The 26,393-nt window shown below is 45.9% G+C and overlaps 1 protein-coding gene across 1 annotated transcript in view; it reads left to right on the plus strand.

The window, feature by feature from the left end:
- Nucleotides 1–11,722: 11,722 nt before the first annotated feature.
- The window catches only part of MKLN1 (muskelin 1), a 91,495-nt gene continuing 76,824 nt past the window's right edge, over nt 11,723–26,393 (plus strand). The window contains exon 1 of the mRNA XM_060279220.1: nt 11,723–24,452. The gene's annotated coding sequence lies outside the window, so the exon portion shown is untranslated. The remainder of the gene's footprint in view (nt 24,453–26,393) is intronic.

The raw sequence follows: 26,393 nt of genomic DNA on the forward strand, positions 1-26,393 counted from the left end.
TTGGGATATACTCGCCATATAAGAAATATGACCCAGCGTATAAGACGACCCCCGACTTTTGAGAAGATTTTCCTGGGTTAAAAATTCGTCTTATACGCAGGAATATAGAGTACTTTGGTGCCTCTTTGCCTAGGCTAATTAAATAATCTGTGGCCTTTTAAATTTGGGGTGGGGGTTATTATTTTGTTTGTTATAATGCTATGCATTTTTTATGTTTTCATACTATAAACAGCTCAGTGACCCTCAGACAAAGGGTGGTGTATAAATTTGATAAATAATAAGAATAACACTAGCTAAGGGGGCCAAACTAGGACCCAGGAGACCAGGGTTAAAATTCCCATTCTATATAATAAAGCCCCTATGTCTCTGCATCCAGATTCCCTGTGTCCCGTTTTCCGCGCTACTGAGCATGTGCCCCAGGGACACAGGGATTGGACGCAGAGACTGCACGCATGCACACACACACACTCTCTCCACCCCACCCCTACCCCTCTGTCCTGCACTGGCTCAATAAGCAGTTAAAACACAGGCCACCAGGTGGAAGGCAGGAGCAGGCAGCAAGGCCCCTAGGCAGGGCAGGCCCTCTCTCAACGTGCCCAAGGGCGTGAGGAGGAAGCCGGGATGACCAAAAACCGAGGCCCCGGCCTCTCCTCACCAACAGGCCCAAAATGGAGGCCCAAGCAGCGCAAGATAAAGCAGGCCACCAGTGGAAGGCAGGAGCAGGCAGCAAGGCCCCTAGGCAGGGCAGGCCCTCTCTCAACGTGCCCAAGGGCCTGAGGAGGAAGCCGGGACGACCAAAAACCGAGGCGACCAACAGGCCCAAAATGGAGGCCCAAGCAGCTCAAGATAAAGCAGGCCACCAGTGGAAGGCAGGAGCAGGCAGCAAGGCCCCTAAGCAGGGCAGGCTCTCTCTCAATGTGCCCAAGGGCCTGAGGAGGAAGCCGGGATGACCAAAAAATTGAGGCCCCGGCTTCTCCTCACTAACAGGCCCGAAATTGAGGCCCAAACAGTGCAAGCAACCGGGAGACCCCTGCCGGGCCGGAACGGCCAGGAAAGGCGCGGGGAGGCCACCGAATGCTCAGCGCCAACCATGGGACCCTCAGAAAGCACCGGGGTGGGCGCAAGCCCCCCAGACAGCAAAGCTCCCTCCCGGACGCAGCAGGTGACTGAAAAACAGCCGTGGAGGCCAACAAAAGTAGCGGGAGCCACCCCCACCCCCCGAAAAACTGGGCGTACACCCCGGAGCAGCCGCCCGGGCCGTCCAGGAGCCAGAATTTGGCCACTGGGCCCTGGCAGCAGCAGCGCTATTGACGCGGGAAAAATTAGGAACCAAACGGCAGGCGCAAAAAGCGCACGAAAACAGGGTGGGGAGGGATCTGCACTCCAAACACAAGCTTCGGAGGGGGTAAAGGAAGAAATACCCCCCGCACCCCCCAACTGAGCCCGGGCTGTAAAGGTAAAAAAAGGGGGGGACTTTGGCTTGGGGTTTGGGAACGGGGGGGGGGGGGAGAAAATTAGGGATAAATTAAGGATCAAAGGGATGGGGAGAGGAACAATCAATTAGACAAGGAATAAAAGCCCCCCACGCGCCGCTGCCACCGAAAAAGGCTGAATGTTCTAGCGCCCGTTTATTAAACGGGCTGAATGGCACTAGTTCTTCCATGAATCTCTCTGGGTGACGTTGGGCCAGTCGCTGTCTCATCACAGCCTAACCTACCTCACAGGGTTGTTGTGCAGATTAAATGAGATGGGGCAGAATCATGTGCGCCACCTTGGAGAACAAGGTGGGATATATATGCAACGAATAACAAACAAATAAGTGAGATAAAAACAGGCATCCATTATCCATTGTCTGTAAATGTAAAAAAGAAAATAAATAAAAACCAAGATAAGCCTAAAAGGAATATTTCCACGAGCATTTCTCCGTACTACGTTGGGAATTCTCTCCCTGCTTCTCTCCCTCCCTTTTTCCAATTTAGAATTACCACGTGGCGGTAAACATCTGCATTGCAGGGGGTTGGACTAGATGACCCATGAGGTCCCTTCCACGCTGCAGTTTTATGATTCTGTCTTTCTAACCCTTTTGGTGTCATGCCCAGGTTGGGTATACAGTATGTGTGTGTCTACACACAAACACGTTTTTTGTTTTTTTTGGTTACTCCCTAGTCCAGGCATCCCCAGACTGCGGCCCTCCATATGTTTTGGCCTACAACTTCCATGATCCCTAGCTAAGAGGACCAGTGTTCAGGGATGATGGGAATTGTAGTCTAAAACATCTGGAGGGCCGAAGTTTGGGGATGCCTGCCCTAGTCCATCAAACCAGTTATTCATCCTGCTCATCAGTCGAACTTTGTCTCCCCATCTGCTGGATTTCATTTTCAGCTGTGTTCCTGGTAATAGAACCAGCTCCCTGGCAGATGCTTCTGCTGCTCTCTCTCTCTCTCTCTCTCTCTCTCTCTCTCTCTCTCTCTCTCTCTCTCTCTCTCTCTCTCTCCCTTTTTTCCTCTCCCTCCCCACTGCCCGCCTCCCACGGTTTCCTCCTTGTTGTTCTGGATCGCATCTCTTCTGGAGGCTGCATCACTTCTAGACACCCGTTCCTCTCGCTCACTTCTAAACAGAATGGGGAAAAGGTTTGCCCTGATATTCAGTGCACAAGGGGCATTTGGGTTAGCTTCTTAATAATACGGGCTCAGGGTTGATTTGAGGCTAGTTGGCTATCTCCCTTCCACACAGACACACACGTGTATTATCGCCTTGCCTGCCTGCGAGATAAACTGGAAGCCAGCTCAAATGCGATTGCTTGTGCCAATCGCTAATAACTAAAGGAGTTTGGCTTTTGAAAAAATAAATAAATCTGTATTTGATTTGCATCAGGGCTCCACAATGGCTGGCCCAGAACATCAAAGCCAGGGTGGTCTCTGGTCTCGCACCTTATCTTTCTATGCTTTTTTCCTAATAGCACTCAGTTAAGTGGATGTTTTTCCTCTCGACCTACCCTTGTGTGCTTTTTATTGTGGATATTTTAATTGTTCATTCCTGGCTTGAACTCTCTTAACGGTTTCGATGGTGGGTTGTTTTTTTTTTTTTTTAACATAACCTGTCTTGTCAGAGTGGGGATTTGAACCTAAGACTGTGTCCACATTCTGCATTTAGGGTGCTTCTGCCACTGGCTTGGGAAGTGGTGTCTATCCAACATTATCTACAATCCATATCTGTCCTGTATCTATACTGTTGTTCCTTATGAAATAATGCATTTTGTTGCATTTCTGCCCAAAGCAGCTTTGGTCCGAATTGAGAATGACCTAGCTGCATTTTAAGCTGGTAATGTGCACACAACCAAAGTCTCCCTAGTCCTAGACTGACACTCTAACCACTACACCACACTTCCCCAGGTTCCATTCCCAGCTGCAACTAATCATTGAATATTCATTGCTTCTGACCTGTGCTGCTTCCTTCCTTCCTCCGTCATAAAGAAGGCACTTCTTCATGGAGCACACAGTTAAACTCTGAACCTCACTCCCACAGGAGGCAGCGATGGATTAGACAAATTCCTGGAGGAGAGGACTATAAATGGCTACAAGCCACGATGGCTATGCTCTGCCTCAGAAACAGAGGCAGAGTTGTGTCAGGCTGGTGAAGCGTCACGGGTGTCTCCCCTCATAGCTTGTCTCCCAGAACCAGGAGAGGCATGAAAAGGGCGGAGGAGAGTTTGGTGATGCGCAGACGCAGTCTCGGATTGCTTAGAAAAAGCCCTGGAGAGGAGGGGACTTAGATGCCTGTTGGGAGGCAGGAACTTTCCATCTCGGCAACCTACCGGGGATGAGCTGCTATGCTCATTAGGCATGACATTCCACCAAGTCTGTGAAGATCGTGGTTTTGCTAATAAAGAGTTAACTCCCAGCTTGAATGGTGTGATTTTTTGCTGGCTCCTTTCCGAGCACAATTCAAAGTGTTCCTGCTGACCTTTAGATCCTTAAACGGCCTTGGCCCAGTATCCCTGAAGGAGCGTCTTCACCCCCATCGTTCAGCTCAGTCACTGAGGTCCAGCTCAGTCACTGAGGTCCAGCTCCGAGGGCCTTCTGGCAGTTCCCTCCCTGCAAGAAGTGAGGCTACAGGGAACCAGGCAGAGAGCCTTCTCAGTAGTGGCGCCCGCCCTGTGGAATGCCCTCCCATCAGATGTCAAGGAAATAAACAACTATCTGACTTTTAGAAGACATCCTTGTTTAGGGAAGTTGTTAATGTTTGATGTTATATCGTGTTTTTAATATTCTGCTGGGAGCCACCCAAAGTGGCTAGGGAAACCCGGCCAGATGGGTAGGGTATAAATAATAATAAATTATTATTATTATTATTATTATTATTATTATTATTATTATTATTATTATTATTATTTGTTGTTGAGACTGAAAGTCCCTGCCTCCTCACATCTGCCACCCCCCTCTCCAGGGCTTTCCCAAGCAATCAGAGACTGCACCTGTGTGCTGCCTGTTGCCGCTACGCCTATTTCAGCCCTCTTCTGGTTCTGGGAGACAAGTGAGGAGGGGAGCTTCTTGCAGCAGGAGGGGGAGAGACCCTTGCCTCTTCACCAGCCTGACTCAGCTCTGCCTCTTGGCCTCCCTCCTCCCCTGCTTCAGCCTTTGATTCTTGACTTCTCTCTGCCACAGACTCTCCCCGCTCACTAAGCCCTGTTACCCCTTCAGCTTCCTACACCTCTACTTCCTCATCTTCTCCCTCTTCTCCCCCTCACCACTCATCATCATTCCACCACCACTCCCCGGGCTCTGAGCCTTCTTCCTTTGGTGGTTCCCCAGCAAGTTCCTCCCACCATTCCTCTGCTTCCAACCAGTCCATGACACGTGAAGGCATGTGAGCTGGGAGGAATGAAGACTGGGGTTGGTTGGGCAGTGCCCTGTCTTTCCCTTTCTAAAAAGGAGGAGGAGAAGGATTGGTTTCTTCTGCTAGGTAGACAGGGCACTTTAATCCACTATAATTGCATAAGCCTAAATGTCCTGCCATTCTGGAGGTGACTGTTTTATCTCTTTATATTTTCTAAATCGAAGCTGCAACAGCTGCTTCGCTGCTCCTCCCATGAGCTGAGGGCTGAGTCATTCCAAGAGTCTGGAGAGAGATTTCCAGCCATTAAGGAACATTAAGCCCTGGATCACCCCCACTTGCCAGCTGACAGGTTCATTTACAATAACCAAGATGGCAAAAACTCACAGCAATGCTGTTCTAAAAGGCAGTTCAGCATTTTATGGTACCGGTATTATGTTTTGTTTGTTTGTTTAGTCGTTTAGTCGTGTCCGACTCTTCGTGACCCCATGGACCATAGCATACCATAATACAATGGTATTATGTAGGAAGCATTTTGAGGCCTACTATGAAGGGGAGTGCTCACTGGAAGGACAGATCCTGAAGCTGAGGCTCCAATACTTTGGCCACCTCATGAGAAGAGAAGACTCCCTGGAAAAGACCCTGATGTTGGGAAAGATTGAGGGCACTAGGAGAAGGGGACGACAGAGGACGAGATGGTTGGACAGTGTTCTCGAAGCTACCAACATGAGTTTGACCAAACTGCGGGAGGCAGTGGAAGAAAGGAGTGCCTGGTGTGCTCTGGTCCATGGGGTCACGAAGAGTCGGACACGACTAAACGACTAAACAACAATGAAGGGATGCATGAGTGGGGACTCATGGCTCTCTGTTGATGGGCTGACAACCTTGCACAATCCATCTCTCTAGAATGTCCACGGTCCCCAGAAACATTTCAAATTTACAAAGCAAGGGCGCACATTCGAGATATCTGAATTGTGACGTTGCATTTATATACTCTTTGCTAGAGCATAAGAACGCAAGATGAGTTCTAATGGGTCCAACCAGTGGACCACACTGCTCTCAGAGTGGTCAACCAGATGCCTATGGGAAACCATTAATAATAATAATAATAATAATAATAATAATAATAATAATAATAATAATAATAATTTATACCTCGCCCATCTGGCTGGGTTTCCCCAGCCACTGGGGCAGCTTACAACAGAATATTAAAATACAATAATCTATTAAACATTAAAAGATTCCCTAAACACCTCATCACAACATCCCTCTGTCCTGTGATTTGTGTTTCACTGAGAGGACTTTGGGTTTTTTGTAAATATCATTGCAGATCAGGGAGGGGGAAAAGCTTGCTGATTGCTGAGAGGACATATTACAATTTGTACTTGTTTTAACTGCTCTGATGTTTTAAGCGATGGAACCTTGAGATGTGTTTTAATGCAAGTTTTATTCTGTATTGAATTTTATTGCTCTGTGACCATAATACAGTACATTAGTATGACTACTACAATAAGCAAAGCAATGAACATTGCACCAGCAATGTATATTATATCTGCAGTATTGGAAAGCTACCCTCTCTCTGTTTGGCATCTTGTTCCGGGTAAGTTCAGATGCTGTTATTGCATATATGAAATTAGGATGTTTTCTGCATCACTTCACACCTGGTTCCATTGAACTGCATTTGCTATTTTGCTGCCCATTCACCCAGCTTGGAGAGATCCATCTGGGGCTCCTCCATTCAGTTTTAACCACCCTGAACAATCTGTTATCACCAGTAAACTTGGCCATGTGGCTGTTCATCCCTAACACTACAATGAATAAAGAAATTAAAAAGCTTTTTGGAATGGATGTCCAAAAAGGAGACTTGCTTCTGGGAAGACTTAGCCTGATGCTGGAGATTCTCCCACTCCTTCAAAGGCAACTAAACCAGATTGTTGTTCAACATCTTTATAAATTACTTGGATGAAGGAATTGAAGGGATTTGCAGATGACACCAAACTGGGAGGGGTAGCTAATGCGACATAAGACAGGATCGGGATTCAAGATGACCGTAACAGATTGGAGAATTAGGTCCAAACTAACACAATGAATGCGGGTGGCGCTGTGGGTTAAACTACTGAGCCTAGGGCTTGCCGATCAGAAGGTCGGCGGTTCGAATCCCTGCGACGAGGTGAGCTCCCATTGCTCGGTCCATGCTCCTGCCCACCTAGCAGTTCGAAAGCATGTCAAAGTGCAACTAGATAAATAGGTACCACTCAGGCGGGAACGGAAGGTAAACGGCGTTGCTGCTCTGGTTCGCCAGAAGCGGCTTAGTCATGCTGGCCACATGACCTGGAAGCTGTATGCCAGCTCCCTTGGCCTATAGAGCGAGATGAGCGCACAACCCCAGAGTCATCCGCTACTGGACCTAACAGTCAGGGGTCCCTTTACCTTTAGCACAGGAAGAACTGTGAGGGGAGAGACTTTGTCAGGCAAGGCCTCCTTCGTCTTGTCTTGCCCCACCCTCTAGTCTCTGCTTCTCAATTTGTATTGTATTCTTTTATGTCCTTCTCGGCCTTTTGGCTAAGATCAAGTGTAGTAAGAAGGATATTGACAACCTGGAACATGTGCAGAGGAGGGTGACCGAGATGATCAAGGGCCTAGAAAGCAAGCCTTATGAGGAGCGGTTGAGGACGTTGGGTATATTTAGCCTGGGTAAAAGGAGAGGAGACTGTGAGGTGATAGGATAGCCAAATATCTGAAAGGCTGTCACATGGAAGAGGGGGAAAGCATATTTTCTCCTGCTCTGGAGGGTAGGACCCAAATCAATGGATTCAGGTTACAATAAAGGAGAATCTGACTCAACCACAGAAATAACTTTCTGATAATAAGAGCCGTTCAGAAGTTGGTGGACTCTCCTTCGAGTTATTTAAGCAGAGGATAGATAGATCATGGGTAGGCAAACTAAGGAGCGGGGAGCTGATCCGGCCCAATCGCCTTCTAAATCTGGCTTGCGGGTGGTCCAGGAATCAGCATGTTTTTACATGAGTAGAATGTGTCCTTTTATTTCAAATGCATTTCTGGGTTATTTGTGGGGCATAGGAATTCATTCATTTCTCCCCCCAAAATATAGTCCGGCCCCCCACAAGGTCTGAGGGACAGTGGACCGGCCCCCTGCTGAAAAAGTTTGCTGACCTCTGAGATAGATGGTCACCTGTCAGAGATTCCTGTATTGCAGAGGCTTGAACTAGATGACCCTTGGGGTCTTTTCCAATTCTATGAGCTGATAGCTTCTAAGAGCCACGGGTGAGCGATGAGAGTGCAGGATGGGGACCAAAGGTGGACAAACTACCCCAGAAGGAGCATGATTTGCTAATGCCCTATCACCCCGAAAGTCCTATTTGAATGCAAATAATCACAACTGTGTATTAATGCATTGTCAATAATTAGGCATTTAAATCTTCAGTCAGTTAAATATATTTACAAACTGGAAAAACTCCTAGGTCAGCGGTTATTACGGAACTGAAATCAAAAGCCCCAATGAACTCTTAATGACGCATCATAATTTTTTAACACTGTTTGCCTACTATAAATATCAGCTGCACTTGAGGAGTCCTTCATTTCCTTGGCTTCAATCCTAGACTGAATGGGTCAGTCGGAATGGTTACCAAATTAAGTAGGAACAGGAAAAAAGAGCTATAAAAGGCATATGAGGATCTGGAATTATTCTTATTTCCTTCAAGCCAAAGAACAGCAGGGAAAAAATGTAGGGGAAAAAACATCTGTATTTTACAGACTGAAGTTAAGTTGGGGAGGGAGTAGGTCGACTAGGGTCATTTTGGGTATTTGGGAAGCGGGGCTATTTGATGGTAATAAGACTGGGTGAGAACAGGGGGAATGAATTGTTATGGGTTTTTTTGGGGGGGGGGCGGCGACGATGACGACTGGATGATGCCCTGGGTCCCTTCCAAACCTGCAATCTTGTATCTGTGAGGTATCTATTGGAGAAGGCTTGCCAAACCCATTGAACCAGATCCTAGGTCCAGAAGGGCACTGCAACTTGCTGCTAAGTACTGTACCCCCATTTGCATCTTAAAAGAACAAGCTCTGTTACCATAGAGACAAATGGGATGGGGGGTGGGTTTCCCACCTCATCTGGCTGGATGGGATGTCATCCTAGCAGAGGAGCAATAGCCTCTGTGTGCAATGTGCATCATGTGTGTGCATGTTGGAGTGATGCTGAAAGTCGGAGACACAAAGACGTGTCTGGTCTGTGCTGGGCCCAAGGCCATGGGCGTACCCAGCGCGGGGCAGGGGGGCAGCTGCCCCCTGTAGAAGCAGGGCCGGCGCACGAGAGCGGCGCTGCCGGCGGAGCTGGTGGGCAGAGGCGGAGCACAGCCCACCAGAGCGCGAGGTCGCCGTTCCCACCCACCGCGATGGGCCCTCCCTCCAGCTCCCTGTCGCACCCTCTGGCAAGGCCAAGCGCGGCGGGGAACCAGAGAGCGCGACGGGAAGCTGGAGGGCGCGGTGCGGTGGGCAGGAATGCCAAACTCGCGCTCTGCTGGGCTGTGCTCCTCCTCCTCCGCCTGCCTCTGGAGACTCCCCCGCTGCCGCCGCTACCGCCAGCGGCCCCCTCGCCAGCAGACATCGCACTCCGGCTCCGCCGTACGCGCTTCCTCCCTTCCCTTCCCTCCCATGCCTTGGCCCTGCGCCTTGCCCCCCCTAGTTTTGATCCTGGGTACGCCCCTGCCCAAGGCTGTGATTTGGGTGCTTCGCTGGAAACCTAACAGAGAAGCAAGATCTGTTGTGGTGTTAATTCTGCAAGTCCCTCCAGCCTGTGCTCAGGTTGTGTGTGTGTGTGTGTGTGTGTGTGTGTGTGTGTGTGTGTGTGTGTGGATAAATCCAGGTATCCTAGCGACGCCACAGTTTCTGCTGATGTTCATTCTAAGGAAACTGAACCCTGGGTAAGGTGCTTGGAACCCTGGGAGTCTCTCCCTGCTCAGAGATGGGTTGATGTGCAATAATATTTGGATGGAAAGGTGGATTATGGAAGACACAAGCTCTTGCTGCTGATATGTGCCATTGATGTGCTTCGTGTTTTGCAGTGCGAGCAAAAATATAGAGTCCAGCCCTGTAGAGTGAGGAGTGGGGTACCTTAAGCCCTAGAGGGGTCACAAGTCCAGCATTCATGTTTTCTTCTGGATTGTTTTATTCGATCGTTGAAATTAGGTTGTGAACCTAATAATAATAAAAATATTAATAGTAATATTTGTTGTTTTGTTGTTGTAGTAGTAGTAGTAGGCAAAACCTCAGGAAAGCATTCTAAGCATCGGCGTGGGCATGCCGGAGCAACAATGCCTTCAGCAGGCAGCGGAAAAAACGCAGAGCAGGCGCCTACTTGGATATCAATAGGCGGGGAGTTCCAAAGTGTACTGCATACAAATAATAATACTAATAATTTAAAAAAACATGCTCTGCAAACCACCCGACGGCAGTCTGACCCCCGAAACACCGAGCACGGGCAGCAACCGAGCAACACCCCTGGCAGATGTGCAAACACGTTAGCAGCTGGAGGCAAGCGGCAAAGTTCGCGGCGGCCCCTTTAAGAGCGGCGCTGTCGCTCCCCCCCCCTCGGTTCGATCCCTCTCTGACCTTTTAAACTTCCTTTCTCCGGCCAGCGCAACCTTACGCTTGCGAGCGTACGCTTCCGGTTCCCAAGCGAACACCTCCCTCCCCCCGCTTCTGTGTTGCGTGGCCAAGCCCCTCAGAACGCTGCTTGGGCTAACGCGTCATTCCCCACTCGCATTTATTCTCCGGCCTCCCTTGCCCCGCTTTGCTTCGGGCGGAATCCGGAAGTGTGCGTGTGTGCTATGCGCGCGCGCTCTCGCTCGTTCGCCCGCCCGCGTTGCGTGCCTGCGCGTTTCACCTTACCTCTACGGCGCCTCCCTCGCCTGTTTCCCCGTTGCTGCTGCTGCTACGGACGACAAGATGGCGGCGGCGGCGGGCCCAGGCTTCGGCCCGGCGGGCGCCCTCGAGAGCCGGGTCCTGGCCTACACCCTGCACCGCTGGAGCAGCTTCTCCTCCACCTACCTGCCCGAGTGAGTCTCCGCCGCGACCGGCTTGGCGGAGGCCAGAAGGGCCTGGCCGAGGGAGGGTCGGTTGGGGCTGCGGGGCCTCCCTCTCTTCCCTCCCTCCTTCCCTCTGGTACCTATGAGGGAGGGGGGGAGAAGGCGGAGAAAGGGGGCGCCCCATTTAAGAGGGGCTCCGGGGAAGGAGGGAGAAAGCTTGAGGGGGAGTCTTTCTGTGGGGTGGTGGGTCTTTGGGGAGGTTGGCCTTGGGTAGACTGGGGGGGGATTCGGGTTTTGGGGGGGACGGGGTTAGCCTTCGGAGTTCTTGGGGGAGTTCACATGGGGGTTAGTCATGGGAGTTGTTCTTGAAGTGGGGGCCGTCTTCAGAGTTGTTCTTGGGGGTTCGTTTTGGGGGGCAGGCGGCCTTCGGACTTGTTCTTGGGGTGGTCGTCTTTGAAGGGGTGTTCTTGGGGGGTTCGTCATGGGAGTTGTTTTGGGGGTCTTTGATGGGGTGGTCTTCAGAGTTGTGGGGGCCTTTGAAATTGTTCTTGGGGTCTTCTTTGAGGAAGTGTTCTTGAAGTTCACATTGGGGGGTTGTCATGGGAGTTGTTTTTGGGGTGGCGGTGGTCGGGTAGATTTGGGGGTTCGTTTTGGAAGGGTTCAACTTGGGATGGGGTGGCCTTTGGGCTTCTTTTTACGGTGATCTTGGGGTGGGGATTTTTAAGGGGGTGGTTTTGGGAGTTGTTCTTGGGGCTGGTCTTGCTTAGGGAGGAAAAGGCTGGTCCCTGCTGCAACCGGATGCAAAGTTGGGTCTCTGCGTGGTTACCGTAGGAAGCCTAAAGGTTGTCATTATGAAGGGGGCAATGTAGTAGGGTGTGTTGGGGTATTTTGTTGTTGGAGTGGAGGTCACATGGGGGCAGACATGGAGACCTGTGGGAGCTCTGAGTGCTTGCTGGGTCTTGTGGGACCTACAGAGTGAAGAGCCAAGGGAGAGGGGCATTATAGGGGACGTTATAGCATGGTTGGCCCCCTTCCTCACTTTTTTCTGCAGGTTATTGAAGACCATAGCTGCCAAGTTATCCCTTTTTTACAGGGATTTTCCCTTATGCTGAATAGGCTTCCTCGCGAGAAAAGTGAAAACTTGGCAGCTATGTTGAAGATCTCCTTATTCTGGAAGTTTTTGACAATGGCTTTATTTTATCAGATAGGTGGGTTTTTTTTAATGCCATGGTTGAACAAGGCAGCTGCTGACCTTGCTCCTTAATTCTGAACAGTTTGATATTCTATGAAATTGTAATGTTAAATTTGGCTCCAACTATCCCGGTAGTTTTACACCAGAAGTGAAAGATAGAAATGTTTATTAAAACAAGCAAAATTGGGAAATTGAGGGGCTTGGGCAAGTAATTCAGGCACTTGAAAAAGCTCCTTTGCAGGTCTGCATTTAGAGTTGAGGCATCAGATGGGTGGGTTTCATTAATGCCCCCCCTTTCTCCATTTTTCTAGCACTGGTAGAAGCTGTGTTTGTTTCTGGTTTCATGAGTCTCTTAAGGAAGGCATGGCTAAAGGTGGAAAGGAAGTGGGCTGGGCATGTGGTCTGTCACCAGAATCCCCTTGTGATGTTTTGTTTTTAACTGCCATTTAATGGGCCTGTAAACCCTGGTAATGGGGAAACAACCTGCAAACTTTGTGCATTTGATGGAGTGAGCTTCCATGATCCAGGCCAGACAGCTGAAGATCTAACAGTTGTGTTGCTTTTTAAGGTACCACAGAGCCATTGGTGACTCTTGTGTATTTTTCTCCTCCTTTCTCTCCCTACAGCACACCTAACATGTTTGTACCTCTGAAATGTGTGCATAGAAAACTGGCAAAAGGGTAGTGCAGTATTGTGCTGGGGAGGTGAGGGTGCTGGTAACTTTGGTTCCTCATACTGTATGAAGGAGATGCAAGGAGCAGTGAACATGTTGGAAACCACAGGAGGAAGGGGTGTCCTTGTGCTCGAATCCTGTTTGCTGGTTTCCCACAGGTACATGGTGAGAACAGGATGCTGGACTAGATGGGCCAGTGTCCTGGTCCAGCTGGCTCTTCTTATGTTCTTAGGGTAAAATAAAGCAGAGTGTTCTGAGTAGGCTATTAAGGAGAAAGGGGCGAGGGATGCAGTGTGGAGAGCTGCAGCAGAGATATGGAAAGACAGGTATAGCAGGGGTTGGTTGATGTGCAATGTGAGAGGAAATTTTGATTATGTGTGGGCTGATTTATGCAGACACGGGATGTGGCGGAGTAGGACAGTAGACCTAATGTTGTGGTGTGGGGAGTAGTGATATGGTGATCTAGGGAGCAGAGGGAATAAAAAATGAAAGCATGGTTTGCAGGAACAAGTGGGCTAATGACTCTGTCCTTGAGAGGTCCCAATTCCTGCTGCAGAAACTTTTCACCTTGTTGCTAGAATACCTGTGAAGTGTATCAAAGATGCTCCATCTCCTTTGCACTATTCATGCATGAAATCTGTTTTGAATTTCTACAAACATTCGTTCTCTAAATATTTATAATTGCTTTGCTAAATATTGTCTCGTGTCTTTGTTATGCCCAGTATGACAGGTCTTGCCAGATCCTTTGCAGGTTCACTTTGCTAGTCTGCCTTGAAGGGCATGTTCTTTCACTTCCAAGTTGACAGGGACCATGAAATTAGATGTTTGATGAAAACACGGGCTTCTCAACCCTATGTTTCCTTTGTAAAATGTGGGGGGGGGAAACATTTTTTAAGGGGAACCTTGGTGGTGATGGTGGAAGAAAGTCCTTTAATCCTTCCCCTACTGACTCTGTCTGCAAATGCCAGCCCAGGATGTTTTAAAATAAAGCTGGATTCTGAAAACAATTGATTCCAGATTGTGGGGATGGGTGGACTGGCCTTTGAAGAAGGGGGGCATTTGCAGGGGACTGCTGATGGACGCAGGTGGGATTAAACTCCCCTTCCTTCCTCTTGTTCCCCACAAGGCATTCCCCTCACCCACCTTTTGCATTATAATCAAACTTGGATTTGCTGATATGTTAACTTCCACTCTGAGCAGATGCTTTGGCAGTGAGGAGAGGCAGGTGAGTCGAAAGTGAGGCAGGAGTGAGATGTACAAGACAGAGCCAGAGTTACCAGGTGTGTAGAGTTAAAGCAGGGCTCAGCAACCTAAGGCCCATGGGCCGGAAGCAGCCCGCGGAGGTTGTTTGACCAGCCCGCGAGCCGCCCCTGAACCCAACTGCCAGCTGGTGCGCTGCGCTAAACTGGCACAGGGACTAGCTTCCGCGGTGCCGGAAATTGCGTTGACGCAGACGCCGAAAAGCACTCATGCGCGCACACAATACGGTCCATGGAGAGTTCTCTGTGGGACCAATCTGGCCCAGGAAAGATACCAGTAAACCTTGCTGACCCCTGAGATAAAGCCTGATGAGGGACATTATAGGGTTGGAGAAGGAGAAATGAAAGGCTATTTGATGGTAGGGTACATTTGTATTGCTGCAGCAAAATTGGAAAAAGTGATTGGTAAGGTTAGAGCCAACAATAAGAAATGTTTAAATTTTCTGGTGCCAGTTACCCTAGTTTGTGTAGGATTTTCTCCCTACACAAATTAGGGTAATTGGCACCAGGCCTTAGAGAGTGATCTAATTTGGCATGTTTATTTTACTTGTATTTCCTAAACAAAGCTAAAAACTTGGAAGCAGACAGACTTGCCTAATGTTTTGTTTAGCACCCATTCATCATTTTTAGTGAACTTATGAAATGGAAAGGTTTCCATGAAAAAAATTAAGGACTGGGAATTTTTCCATCCTAGGCCACTGCTTAAAGCAAGTGGCTTGGTGAATGGAATGCTAAGGGAAGGAATATAGATATAACATATGTGTAACCCCTTAGAGTCTGTCTCCAAACAAAATGAAATCTGTCTCCAAATGAAAGATATCTGTGTGAAAAGGTACTGGTTTTCAGAAGAGGACCAGAATGGATGCCTCTGAAGCCGAGGCTCTGGGTAAATGGGGAACGAAGTTATCTAGTACTTTGACTTGTGCATACCCTTTGCATGACTCTGCTGCAGCTTGTGCATGATTTGTTTACAACATAAGGGTGTTAGCATCCAGTCTCATTGTCTCTCTTAAAGGTGTTCAACCAAAGCAGGTGGTGAAAAAGGGGGCTTTTAACATTAATTGGAGCTTGATTCTCTCTTTAACATTTGTAGACATACTTTGGGGCTTGGGTAAGAGTGATGATTGTGTCTTTTTTTAACCACTCAGCTCTGCATGAGTTTGTGCGCATGAGCGAGAGAACGCAGAACTAGATTCCTGTGACATTAGTTCACCTTTCACTTTTGGACTCTGAAGTGAACTTGGACTTGCATGCCTGTGTGCTGCAAGTGTTTTCTTACTTGATGTTTACTGTTGTAAGTGAACTCTGGACTCCATGTGTATGGGATTTTGTCTTGAACAAAAGATGCCTTGAACTGGGAAGCTATTCCTTTTTGTTTTGCTCACTTGCGTGAAGGGAGGAGTGATGGGGCTGAGTGCGTGGTCAGAACTTTTATTCATATCTTGGCTTGTGCCTGATTGTGGCCACTCTCTTTTTTCTATCCAGACTCATGTTGCATGACTGTGCATTTAGCACTTGCTTTTCAAGTCTTGCTCTTTAAAGAAAGGAACTGCCATCCTGTTTAATGTCATTGTACAGTTACTAAGCCTCAGTCCTTTTCACCATCAATCTTTTATCAGCTGTGACGTTCAAGTTTCTGGAAGGTTATTGGCAAATGCACACTTGCATGGAGTAGGCAATGAGATACCCAGTGGAGTGCAGTAATGATCTCCCTTTGAGAGTGGTGGTTTGGGACGCAACTCAAACACAAACAATGCAAGTAAAAACAAGGTGTCTTGTTGCTTAGGCTGCAGAAAAATATTAGCTCTGAAATGGCAAATGCAAAGTGCTAACAGTACAAGGGGGAGGCAGAATTTTGAAATGGACGTGTAGGAACAGGAGATGGCGTGGTTCAGAGATGTCATTTAACTCTCTCAGTGCTTGAAGCTCACACAGAGTTTAATGCAATTCCCCAGGGACACGTTTTGTTGGGAAATTTTGCAGAAATTGCATCTATGTTATCCTTATGGCCTTGCACCACTGTGTTTGGATTTGGTGACGCTCTGGAGGCTTCCTAATAATACGTTGAGGTACAGTTAGTGTGATTGTATTGGTTATCTCAAAGGGAATTGCTGCTGTACTTAGAGCCATGTAAAAGCTAAACCTGCTGGTATGGGTGACCACCGTGGTCCACATTTAGACTTTTACAGTTCTCACGTGAGCCATATTCTGCCCCCATAACACTGAGGGACCAGTTTCAAATATGGTGTTGTCAGCACTCATTGGCTGAGCAAAGTGAGATTTTTAGTTGGGCTTGTTTAGCATCCTCTCCTTATTTGTTGTTAAGACAACAAATGGTGAGAGAATAGAATAGAATTTGGTACAGCTGTTCCGGAAGTACAGTAAGTTTTTAGTACAAATACCAGGTTGATCTCTGCACTCTTTTTTTTTTTTTGAAGAGGAGGAATGTTGCAAAACACATTGATGAAATTTCTGCCTTGAAAATGGATTTTAGAATGAAAACAATGTTTATTTTTTTTAGCAATTCTTGGTTTCTACTTCAGCTTAATATCCTAATTTCAAGGATACCTGGGAAGGTGTTAAGCACTACTATATCCCTTGAGCATTGGGAACACCTTGCATGGTGTCCTAGTTGTACCTTTGTGCTAAATTCCATAGTAATGGAGTTGGGATTACTGGGTTTATGGAACTGCATTATAGATGGGTTTGGCAGCCAAAGAACATTTAGTTTGTTTCAGTGGTGTGGGCTTAATTTTTCTGCAGAAGATGTTAAGTTTCATGAGTGCATTGGTAACAAAGAATGGATGCCCGTCGCAAATAAATATTATGTTGCATAAGCTTGGAAGGTCCAATAGTTTTTAGCTTTGTTTACCAATTACAAGTAAAATAAACATTCTAAATTAGACCACTCTCTAGGGCATGATAATTTTACAAAGCAAATTATGCTAATTTGCATAGGATAATTTCCAGGAAATTTTCCAGTTCAAAATTTTCTGGACTTGAAACACCAGAGGGGGGAATATTTCAGTAAGAACTATCAAAATGCTAGTGGAGGAACAACTGCTGTTTCTTGGCAAGCTGAAGCACAGAGGTGCTTTGTTTCAGATGCATATTTGCTTTGTTTTACTTTTTCCATCTTGTATTTTTCAGCAGTGTAATCAGGAATCACAAAACTTGAAATTCTCAAGCCTTTCGTTGTCCTTTTAAATCTGTGGACAGGTTTCTGAAGGCTGTCATTTGGGGGCTGGTTCACTGAATACTTCTCCCTGCAATTTACCACCCTGTAATTTCTTATCATTTGCCCCCACACTTTTAGCAAGGAGAAACAAATAAGCACTAAAACGGGATAAATGGTTGGATTTGCCCATGACAATATCTCGGTCAGTGCTGTGGAAGCTCAGGAACTTTCTATTTGTTTAGCTAGCACATTCCCCGCTTTTCTAAATGGGACACAGGGTAGTATATTTATCCTTACAAAAACGATGCAAGGTTGAGGTAGATTAGGCTGAGAGAGCACTTTGCGCAAGTCACTGCACATAGAGCTTCATCACAGGAGTGAGAATATGAACTGGGGCTTCTCTGATCCAAGCCTCTTATCTATTATTTGCTTGCTGCCCTTTCCTGGGGCATGTAGCATCTGTACACCTTCCTGTGTACAGGAAGGGCTGTTCCTCGGCACTTCTTTCTTGGAGTTTCCAACACAACATTCAGTGTCCTTTACTGTAATTTTTGTAAATATGTCACCAATCAAAGGCAGAAGGAAATGGGGGACGGGACCGGGGACCAAGGGGGAATTAACAAAACTTGCAGAAATGTAATGTGAAAGAGAGCATCAATACATTTCATGAGCTCTTCCCTTTTTTTGCAGGGTATTTTTCATTTTACTACTTGTACAAAGCCAGCAGAAGAATCCATAAAACAGCACACAACAAAACCTGCCTTGATGCCCTTAAAGAAGAGGGGGGCGGGAATTGTGTGGGACTGGCTACGGCTGTTGCTCCTTAGCTGATCTGTGTAGGTTTGCACAGCTGAGACTGTCTTCTGGAACAAGCTTTGCTTCAAAAGTGAAGGCTCTGTCAGTTCATACGTAATAATTTTAAGTTACTTATGTTAGACTAGAGAATTAGATAAAGCGATGAAACGATGCATTTTCCTCCTTGTTATAAATGCATCTTGCTTTTTGGTTTTGGACCAAGTTTTTGCTCCATGCACCTAAGCAAATCAAGAACTAAGGCAGTGGTTTCCCACCTTTTTGGACCTGGGACCTACCTCCAATCCATACCAGTGTTTGAGAACCCATTTCTCAATTTTTGGCCATATATTTATATGGTGGTAGTGGTGGTGTTGTGACCCCCTTGGATTAGAAAGATTGTAGCCGGCTAGTGATTCCTGATCTGCCAGCTGAAGACCAGTGCTGTAGGGTATTATAGCAAGGTTGGCCTAAGACCAGAGCCCACAGAAAGTAGATATTGCATAATATCACAGCAAGAATATGGCAGCTGCTAGTTGATCTCTCAAAATGTCACAGAGTGTTTGGCAGTTAGGCTATGTTGTTTTTGCTAGAACTTGAGATGATGACTCTCTGCCAGGAGCTATGAGACAGGGAAATACCAATTGTAAACCTGGCCTTACCTGAGTTGAAGTGTTGACTTCGATTGCTGTTTTCAGCCATTCTCCAAAAAACCCACCCTTTTTCTTTTTCTTGTAACTGAAAGTAATCCAGGTGCCATTATTTATTACTAATAACTAAAGTGCTGTGTCATTGGCATATATAATAAATGTACAAAATTAAAATAAGCAAATAGGAGCTGAGGGAGAAAAAGTTTTCTTGAAAATTGTAGGCTTCCTAACATACAGCTGTTGGTGTCACCATGTAAATGACGGAGATTTATTTTTTTGGTCCTTGTTATGTATGGAAGATTTTAATGACTTAACGATTCTAATCAATTATGTCTGAGAACGCCATTCAAGATTTTCAAAGGACAAGATTTGTTACTTGAGTGCTTCTTTAGTCAATTCCATTTCTTGTCTCCTTTGCAAACATGCCAGTGTGTTTGAAAAGTAAGAAAATTGCAGCGATGCTGTTTTCTTCAGCTGTGCCTTCAGAATAAATGGTGAAAAGCTTATTTTCTAACAAATTAGGGGCCTCACTGGTCCCTCCCCCTGTATTAAATATGAGCACATTGACAGCTCTCTGCTTGGCATTGGGAGTTGCAGTTGTTCCTGGATCATCTCATGTTTTTCATTTCTTTTAATAAGAATTCTGTTTAATCCATGATAAAGCCCTCCAGGTACATTAGACTGGGAGATATGTAACTTCCCAGGGCCACCCTGCAGTCTTCACGGTTGAGAGAGAATTTGAATATTCTTACTAGGAGGGCTGTGGACTTTTATTTAAATGAGTGCTTGGTCTGGGGCACCTCCAGCCTATGGGCATCATTTGAGGCCTTCATGGACATCAAGTTGATGACCGTGGCCAGCATTCAGAAAAAGCAAATCAGGTGCAGGGCCAAGTAGAGATATGAACTACTGAGCCACAGCCTTTCAGCTGGCCACCTGCAATTTCTTGGACCACAATTGAAGAAACTTTTATATGCTGCTTCTGCCATGGCCGTTTTCATTGCATACAGTTAAAACTCACTAAGACCCCAAAACATAACTTTATGTACTAAAAAGCATTCTTACAATTAAGAGTGCGGGATTATTATTTTTTTGAAACTGACTGAAGGATGTATGGAATTTTTTTAAGGAGATGCATTACTACTTAGAAGGGTGCACACTGATATTTTAGCAATTGGAAGTCTCTGGCTCCCTTGCGGATACCAAAATTAAGGCAGACTATAAAATGCCTCATAAAACGAATAGCAGTGATTTGCGCATCACGAAAGTACTGCATAAGAAGGCTTAAGAGCCAATTGAACATTGTTTGGCTTTTTAAAAAATAAGATGATGTCTGTGTTGTGCTAATTTAGAGCTCTGTTGCAGATGCAAATGCCAGGCCTAAACAATTATCTGCCAGAGATGCTTTTATTGGGCATGGGCATGGATCTTCCTGGAAATCTTGCCTGCTTAGGTTGAGGCAAGACCTGGACGGGAGCTCAAAAGATCTTGCTGCAAACAAGACAAGCTTCACCCGCTCCTGTTGCTTAGTCTCAGTTTATAGAATACTCACACAATGCTGTCTTCTAATATTGGTTGGCTGATGGTAATCTGCCCCTGTATCTGAAGGCCTAGTGTGGGTAGCAATTTGCGCTAAAGCTTTTAAAATAATTATACATCTGTGTGTGGTTTTCTCAGATGCGGCATCTTCATGAGTCTGCATCTGCTTGGCCAGGTGCTTCTCCCTCTTCTCCCCCTTTATAGCAATGGTCGGTCTGAGCAATGTACATCTAGCATTGCACAGCATAGAGGCAGAGGCTACGCTTCCTTGTAGGTGGACTTGTGGCTCTTTGTGCTTATTACGCAAAGTACTTTACCTCTAGTGTTAGAAACTCAGGTATACAAGCTAGGTGCCAAATGGTTCCATAACCATGGTTATAGTCATCAAAACGGAATGCCTGGTTGCCATTTTTGGACCAGGTGGCTCAAAGGTTGTGTTTTTAATAGGACTTTTTAGTTCCTGAAACTCATTCTGATTGTGCAGATAAAATATACTGGATAGAATTCTGCAGGATGTGTTGCTAGTGTTAGAAAACTGTCAAGATCCAAGGATCCCCAGGCCTGCACCTCTAGATGGTGGAGAGGTCAGGTGCCATCCTGGCGACCAGGTATCTTCACTTGGTTGCAAGTGGCCAATAGCCAGGTGCAAAATGCTGCTTACCTCCAAGATGTTCAGACTGGCATGTTTGTTAGATTGGGATAATACTACCGGTTTTTGCCCAAACGCTACTCAGTGAACTTCACAGCTGAGCAGGGATGTCAGCTTGGGTTTCCAAGGCTTGCTGCACAGTCAGTTTTGCAGACTCCAGAACCTTGGTAACTGGTGTCATAGATTGCCATGTACCCAGAACTGGTCAGACTTTATTTCTATTGCTGGTTCTTAGCAGTATCTTTGGCTGTAGTGATTACCGGTAGTTGGCTGTGAGCTTGCATTAATCCATGGGGGAACATCGTTCAGCCTGAGGGCCATATTCCCTTCTGGGGGCCGTATGTCAGTGGTTGGTAAGACCAAAGCAGTCAGAAAACAAACAAACAAATGTGAACTTTAACTTTGTATAGTAGGACAGTTTCTACACACCCTTGTACCCCCTACTCGGTCCTCCATCTGAGCAGTCAATTAGCTTTATTGGAGAGTGCACAGAAGGCCGGGAAGGGGTGTGTCCTGGAGAGAGTGTTTGTATGGCTTGAAGGATTCTAAGGTCCAGATAATAATCGTAGAGTTGGAAGAGACCATGAGGATCATCTAGTCCACCCCCTGCAACACAGGAATATTTTGCCAAGCTTGAGGCTCGAACCGACGACCCTGAGATTCAGAATTTTATGGTCTACCCACTGTGCTCTCCCACGTCCTAGGATAGAGAGCCCAGAGGGACTGAGCTTCCCCATCCCTGCATTAAATAAAAACACTTTCACCAGTTTGAAAGAGGTTCCTGGTAGTTCAAAACGTTTATGTTTCTAGTCCTACTTATATAAATTTTAGGTGACAGGAAGAAAGTGCGTAGAGGAAGCGTGTAACGCATAAATGCATCCTCCAAAGCAGCTGTGCTTTCTTTGAAATGTTTTTCTTCTTAACTCAATTCTATATTGATTGACATTAAAAACAAACCAACAAACCAGAATGCTTACGTATTTTTAATGTTGTTTGTACTTCTTTGAAAATAATCCCTGAGACGTGTTTATATCTATGGTTAGCTTCAGAATAAGAGTGCAATTGTCGTGGCCAGTCCATCATGAAACAATTTGACCTATTGACTTAAAGCTCTCTGTGACTTTAACTTTGCTAGATGTTGATGATGATGCAGACTGCTACTTGGCAATGAGTAGAGCCAAAGGAATATGGAAATATGCCTCTTCAGGCCAGGATTGCAAAGCTCTGCAAATCATTTTCCTAGCTTTCTAGAAGCACAGCACCTACTTTATTCTGTCTCAACACTTGGGCAGTTTTACGTAGCTCTTTGAGATTATAAGAATCACCATTGAAATAGGATTTAAATGTTGAGAGTGGCTCATCAAACTGGAATTGTGTTTAGGTTTGGTAACCTCTAACAGAGAATACAGCTATTACCACAAGTATTTAACATGTTCAACTGCAATACAGTTTGCTCAGTGGCGTGAAACAAAAGATGAGTCCCTAGCTTAGCAGGTTTGGCTATGGAACAGAGCAAGTACATCTATGTATCTTGGGTCTCTCTTCCTCCCCCCCCCCTTCCCTAGTTGCCAAATGTTATTTAAGACATGCAGAGTTTTCTGAGATGGAGGGGTATTAAATACAGTGGTACAAATAACTCTACTTACGAATTTTTCTACTTACAAATGGAGCTCAGTCCGTCATCTTGGATGCAGTTTAGATAGGATTTTATCTACTTACGAATTTTTAGATAGGGTTGCTTCGACTTACGATTTTTTTCTCCCAATGCATTCCTATGGGATTCAACTTACAATTTTTTTCAACTTACAAATGTGTGTTCGGAACACATTAAATTCGTAAGTAGAGGTACCACTGTACAGATGATACCTTCGCTGACATTTTGTGCTGTGTGGTAAAATTTCTAGAGGGTTAGCTTTACTACTCTGTTACAGCAAACCCCAGAAAGAGTGCTGTGACACCTTAAAGACTAATGTATTTATTTATTATGATGTGGTCCATGAAAGCTAATGCTGTAATAAATACATTTATACCTTTAAAGCCCAAAGCAGCCTCGGCCCAGTATACTTGAAGGAGCGTCTCCACCCCCCATCGTTCTGCCTGGACACTGAGGTCCAGCTCCGAGGGCCTTCTGGTGGTTCCCTCACTGCAAGAAGCAAAGCTACAGGGAACCAGGCAGAGGGCCTTCTCGGTAGTGGCGCCCGCCCTGTGGAATGCCCTCCCATCAGAAGTCAAAGAGATGAACAACTACCTGACATTTAGAAAACATCTGAAGGCAGCCCTGTTTAGGGAAGTTTTTAATCTGTGACATTTTATTGTATTTTAATCTTTGCTGGAAACCACCCAGAGTGGCTGGGGAGACCCAGCCAGATGGGCGGGGTACAAATAATAAATAATAATAGTAATAATAATAATAATTATTATTATCAGGGGACTCCCTACAGGGAGCCTCCCCCCCATCATTCTGACCAGCACTTCGCCCAGCGAGAGCGGTAGCAGCAGGTCAGGCGGGGGGAATGAAGAGAGGAGCGGAATGGAGGGAAGGCTCAGTGAGGTATCAGAGCCCTAGCCAACAGGTGGAAGAGGGAGCGCAGCTGCTTCCGATGCCCGAATTGAGGCACGCACCCAAACACAGGTTTAGGGGGCAGCGTTTCGGGGTCCCCAAGCTATTATGCTGGCCCAGGAGCAGAAGGGCGCCATTGCCGGATTCTGTGAGTGACTAGGTCGTCATGTTTTCTGCTATCTCTGCACTGTAAATAGTATGCACAATAAAACCCTTAAAAACAGAATGGACTGGAGCGTCTTTACTTGGGAGTAGCCTTAACAATCCCTTGACAATTATTATTATTTGTTCATCTTTAAGGTGTCACAGAACTCTTTGTTGCTTTTGTTCTGTGTGTATTTCATCTTACAAAAACTTGGCAGCTGGGGAGAAGGGCTGTTAGAAGTTTGAAACCTAGGTTTGAGGTACTTAAAGACCTGTAGGTATGAACAGGTTCTCATCTGGTTGCTTGCGTGAGAAGAGTGTTTAGGTTCTCAAAGAGGCTTTAGTAAAGTTTAATTGCTCTGGTACCTTTTATTTACAAGTTTAAGGGTGAACAGTGACTGTCTTGCATAGACACACCTCAAAGAGCTCACCCAGGGAAGGACAATAGCTCAGTAGTAGATCATTTGCTTTCCATGAAGAAGGTCCCAGGTTCCACCCCTGGGATCTCCAGGTAGGTTGGGAATGTCCTCTGTGTGGAGCCTTGGAGAGCTGTTGCCACCCAGTGATCTGACTCTGAATCAGGAGCTTCCTATGTATGTTCCATGGTCTTGTGGGGGAAATGGCAAAGATTGAATTTTCCAGATGAAACATTCCACCTGTCTCGGCTGCCTCAAGTAGCCTCAGGGAGGATAGTGCGTCTTCAGACGGCCCTTGTGTATGTGGGGAAGGAAAAAAACTGCACTGGGTTGCGAAGTAGTTCTTATTCAGATTGGGTTTAGGGAAGGAGTTGCATTGACCTCAAGTACAGAGTATTAAGTGGGTAACATACAAGTGCTTTGAACCTCTCTTTGTGTATGTGTTTTTAGGAATATTTTAGTAGACAAGCCCAATGATCAGTCTTCGCGGTGGTCTTCTGAAAGTAACTACCCTCCCCAGGTAAGTGTTTGAATTTTCCCTCAGTATCTCGAACCCTTCAGTTATCACCACCACCAATACTTCTGAGTCTATTATTTATCTGAATAAATGGTGCCATTATTGCAAGACGATTCTTTCTAGATTGGTTTTTCAGAGGGCCAGGTTAAGTTGGTGTTTGCATTTAAATTCTGAATGGCGTCTCATTGGTTCTGTGTTCTTACAATGAAGTCTTGGTGCTCTGCTCTGAGACCCTGGGGTAGAACAGGAAGAACCAGCATGCTGGGGTATCCCTTGGAGAAGCAGGAGTGGTAAATCCACAAGACTGCTGGAAATAGCCAGCTTCTCAATGTGTGTGCATGTTTATTTACATTTGTGGCAAGTATTCATGCACTGGATCAAGGATCTATTCTAGGAATGAGACTGCATTGGGAAATTCTGGGTGCTTTGCGTCCCTCCACAGCATCAACAAAGAGAAGCATTTCTTCTCTATCTTGATGTACTTTCTTCTCTTCATGTTTTGTAGCAATTGCTTGGACATGTAGAAAGATTGGCAAGGTCTTATTGATCCTGTTGGGAAGGGGGCACTATTTCTGGAGAGGTAACCCAGGCCTGCTGCAAAAGGGCCTCTCTTAATTACTATTAAGGCATTCTGAACAGGTAAAACACCTCTGTAATAAAAGGAAACTGATTCCTAGGTGCCAGCATAACCTACCTTTGTTAGGCAAGTACCGGGGACATTTACAGTTGCCTGTCTTCCAATTACTACTTTATTAGCTTTTCCTGGGGAGTAGGGGAGTATAGGAAGTCATGGTGCTGGGATAAGAGTACCACGGTGGAGGAAATAGCTCAAGCCAACATTAATATTATTGGGAATAAAATGAATCTGGATTCTCCTCAACCCCCACTCCCTTTGCCACTTGCAAATAACTCATCCAGTCCCTGAAGAAGCACTGGTTTTAATGTCCATGGCACCTAAGCTACTGGCAAAATTCTACCTTGTTTATTTTTAGCATTAATTTTGAAAAAAACACACCCTAACATTTCTGAATGTAGGTTTTCCTAAGCTAGTATTTCAGCTAAAAATAACCAGCTAAATAGTCATGTTCTGCTCTTCCTGCATGCGTCTACCAGATGGTCTTTAATAGTTCTTCTTGGCAGAGATTCCTTTTTGTGATAATCAGCAGTGTAAAAATGATATGTTAACATTGTCTTGAGAGTATTATGTAGTCTTGAGTTAGTATGATGCCCTAGAGGCCTTAAGTGAATTTGGGGGAAGGTGGTGGTTGGTATCTCTTGACGAGTGGAATTTAATTTTTGAATGTTTGAGTGTATAATTATTAGGCTCGATCTTGCCAAAAAGAATGACCAAATGAGGAACATACATCTTATTTCCCCTCTTACAGGGACCTGGCCATCTAAATTTTTAAGGCGAGCAAATACATTTTATAAATCAGGCATTTTTGCATGATACATCTTGGTTCATGTTGCGATGTAGTCTTTGCAGTGGTATTGACTATTAGACCAAGTGGCAGGCAAAATATTTTAATCTCAAGGCATGTTTTTTGTTTATTGCTAGAACTATCATTTATGTTGCAAGTAGATTTAACACCCAAGAATTATAAAATAATTAATTTTTTGAAATGCCTATCTTACAGTAATCACCTTCAGGGTGGCTTACAAAATGTACAGTTTTTTTTAAAATGTACTGATGCAGTCCTGCAAATGAAATGCAGAACTGCATCATTATAACAATCCAGAGCAGGCAGAAATTTCCCAATTAAAAAATGTGAAAGCATCCACTGTAATATTTATATCTAAAGACGTGATGCGTGGAATAAGTTTAGAGATGTGTATACACAGTTGTTACCTACTTGGAGCCCCCTCCCACCATGTTTTGGGCTCCCACTCTCATCAACCCCAGCCCCAGTGGTAGTCCAAAATATCTGGCCGTCACCAGGTAGG

This window comes from Zootoca vivipara, chromosome 10, assembly GCF_963506605.1.
Source record: "Zootoca vivipara chromosome 10, rZooViv1.1, whole genome shotgun sequence".
Taxonomy (NCBI): Eukaryota; Metazoa; Chordata; class Lepidosauria; order Squamata; family Lacertidae; genus Zootoca; species Zootoca vivipara.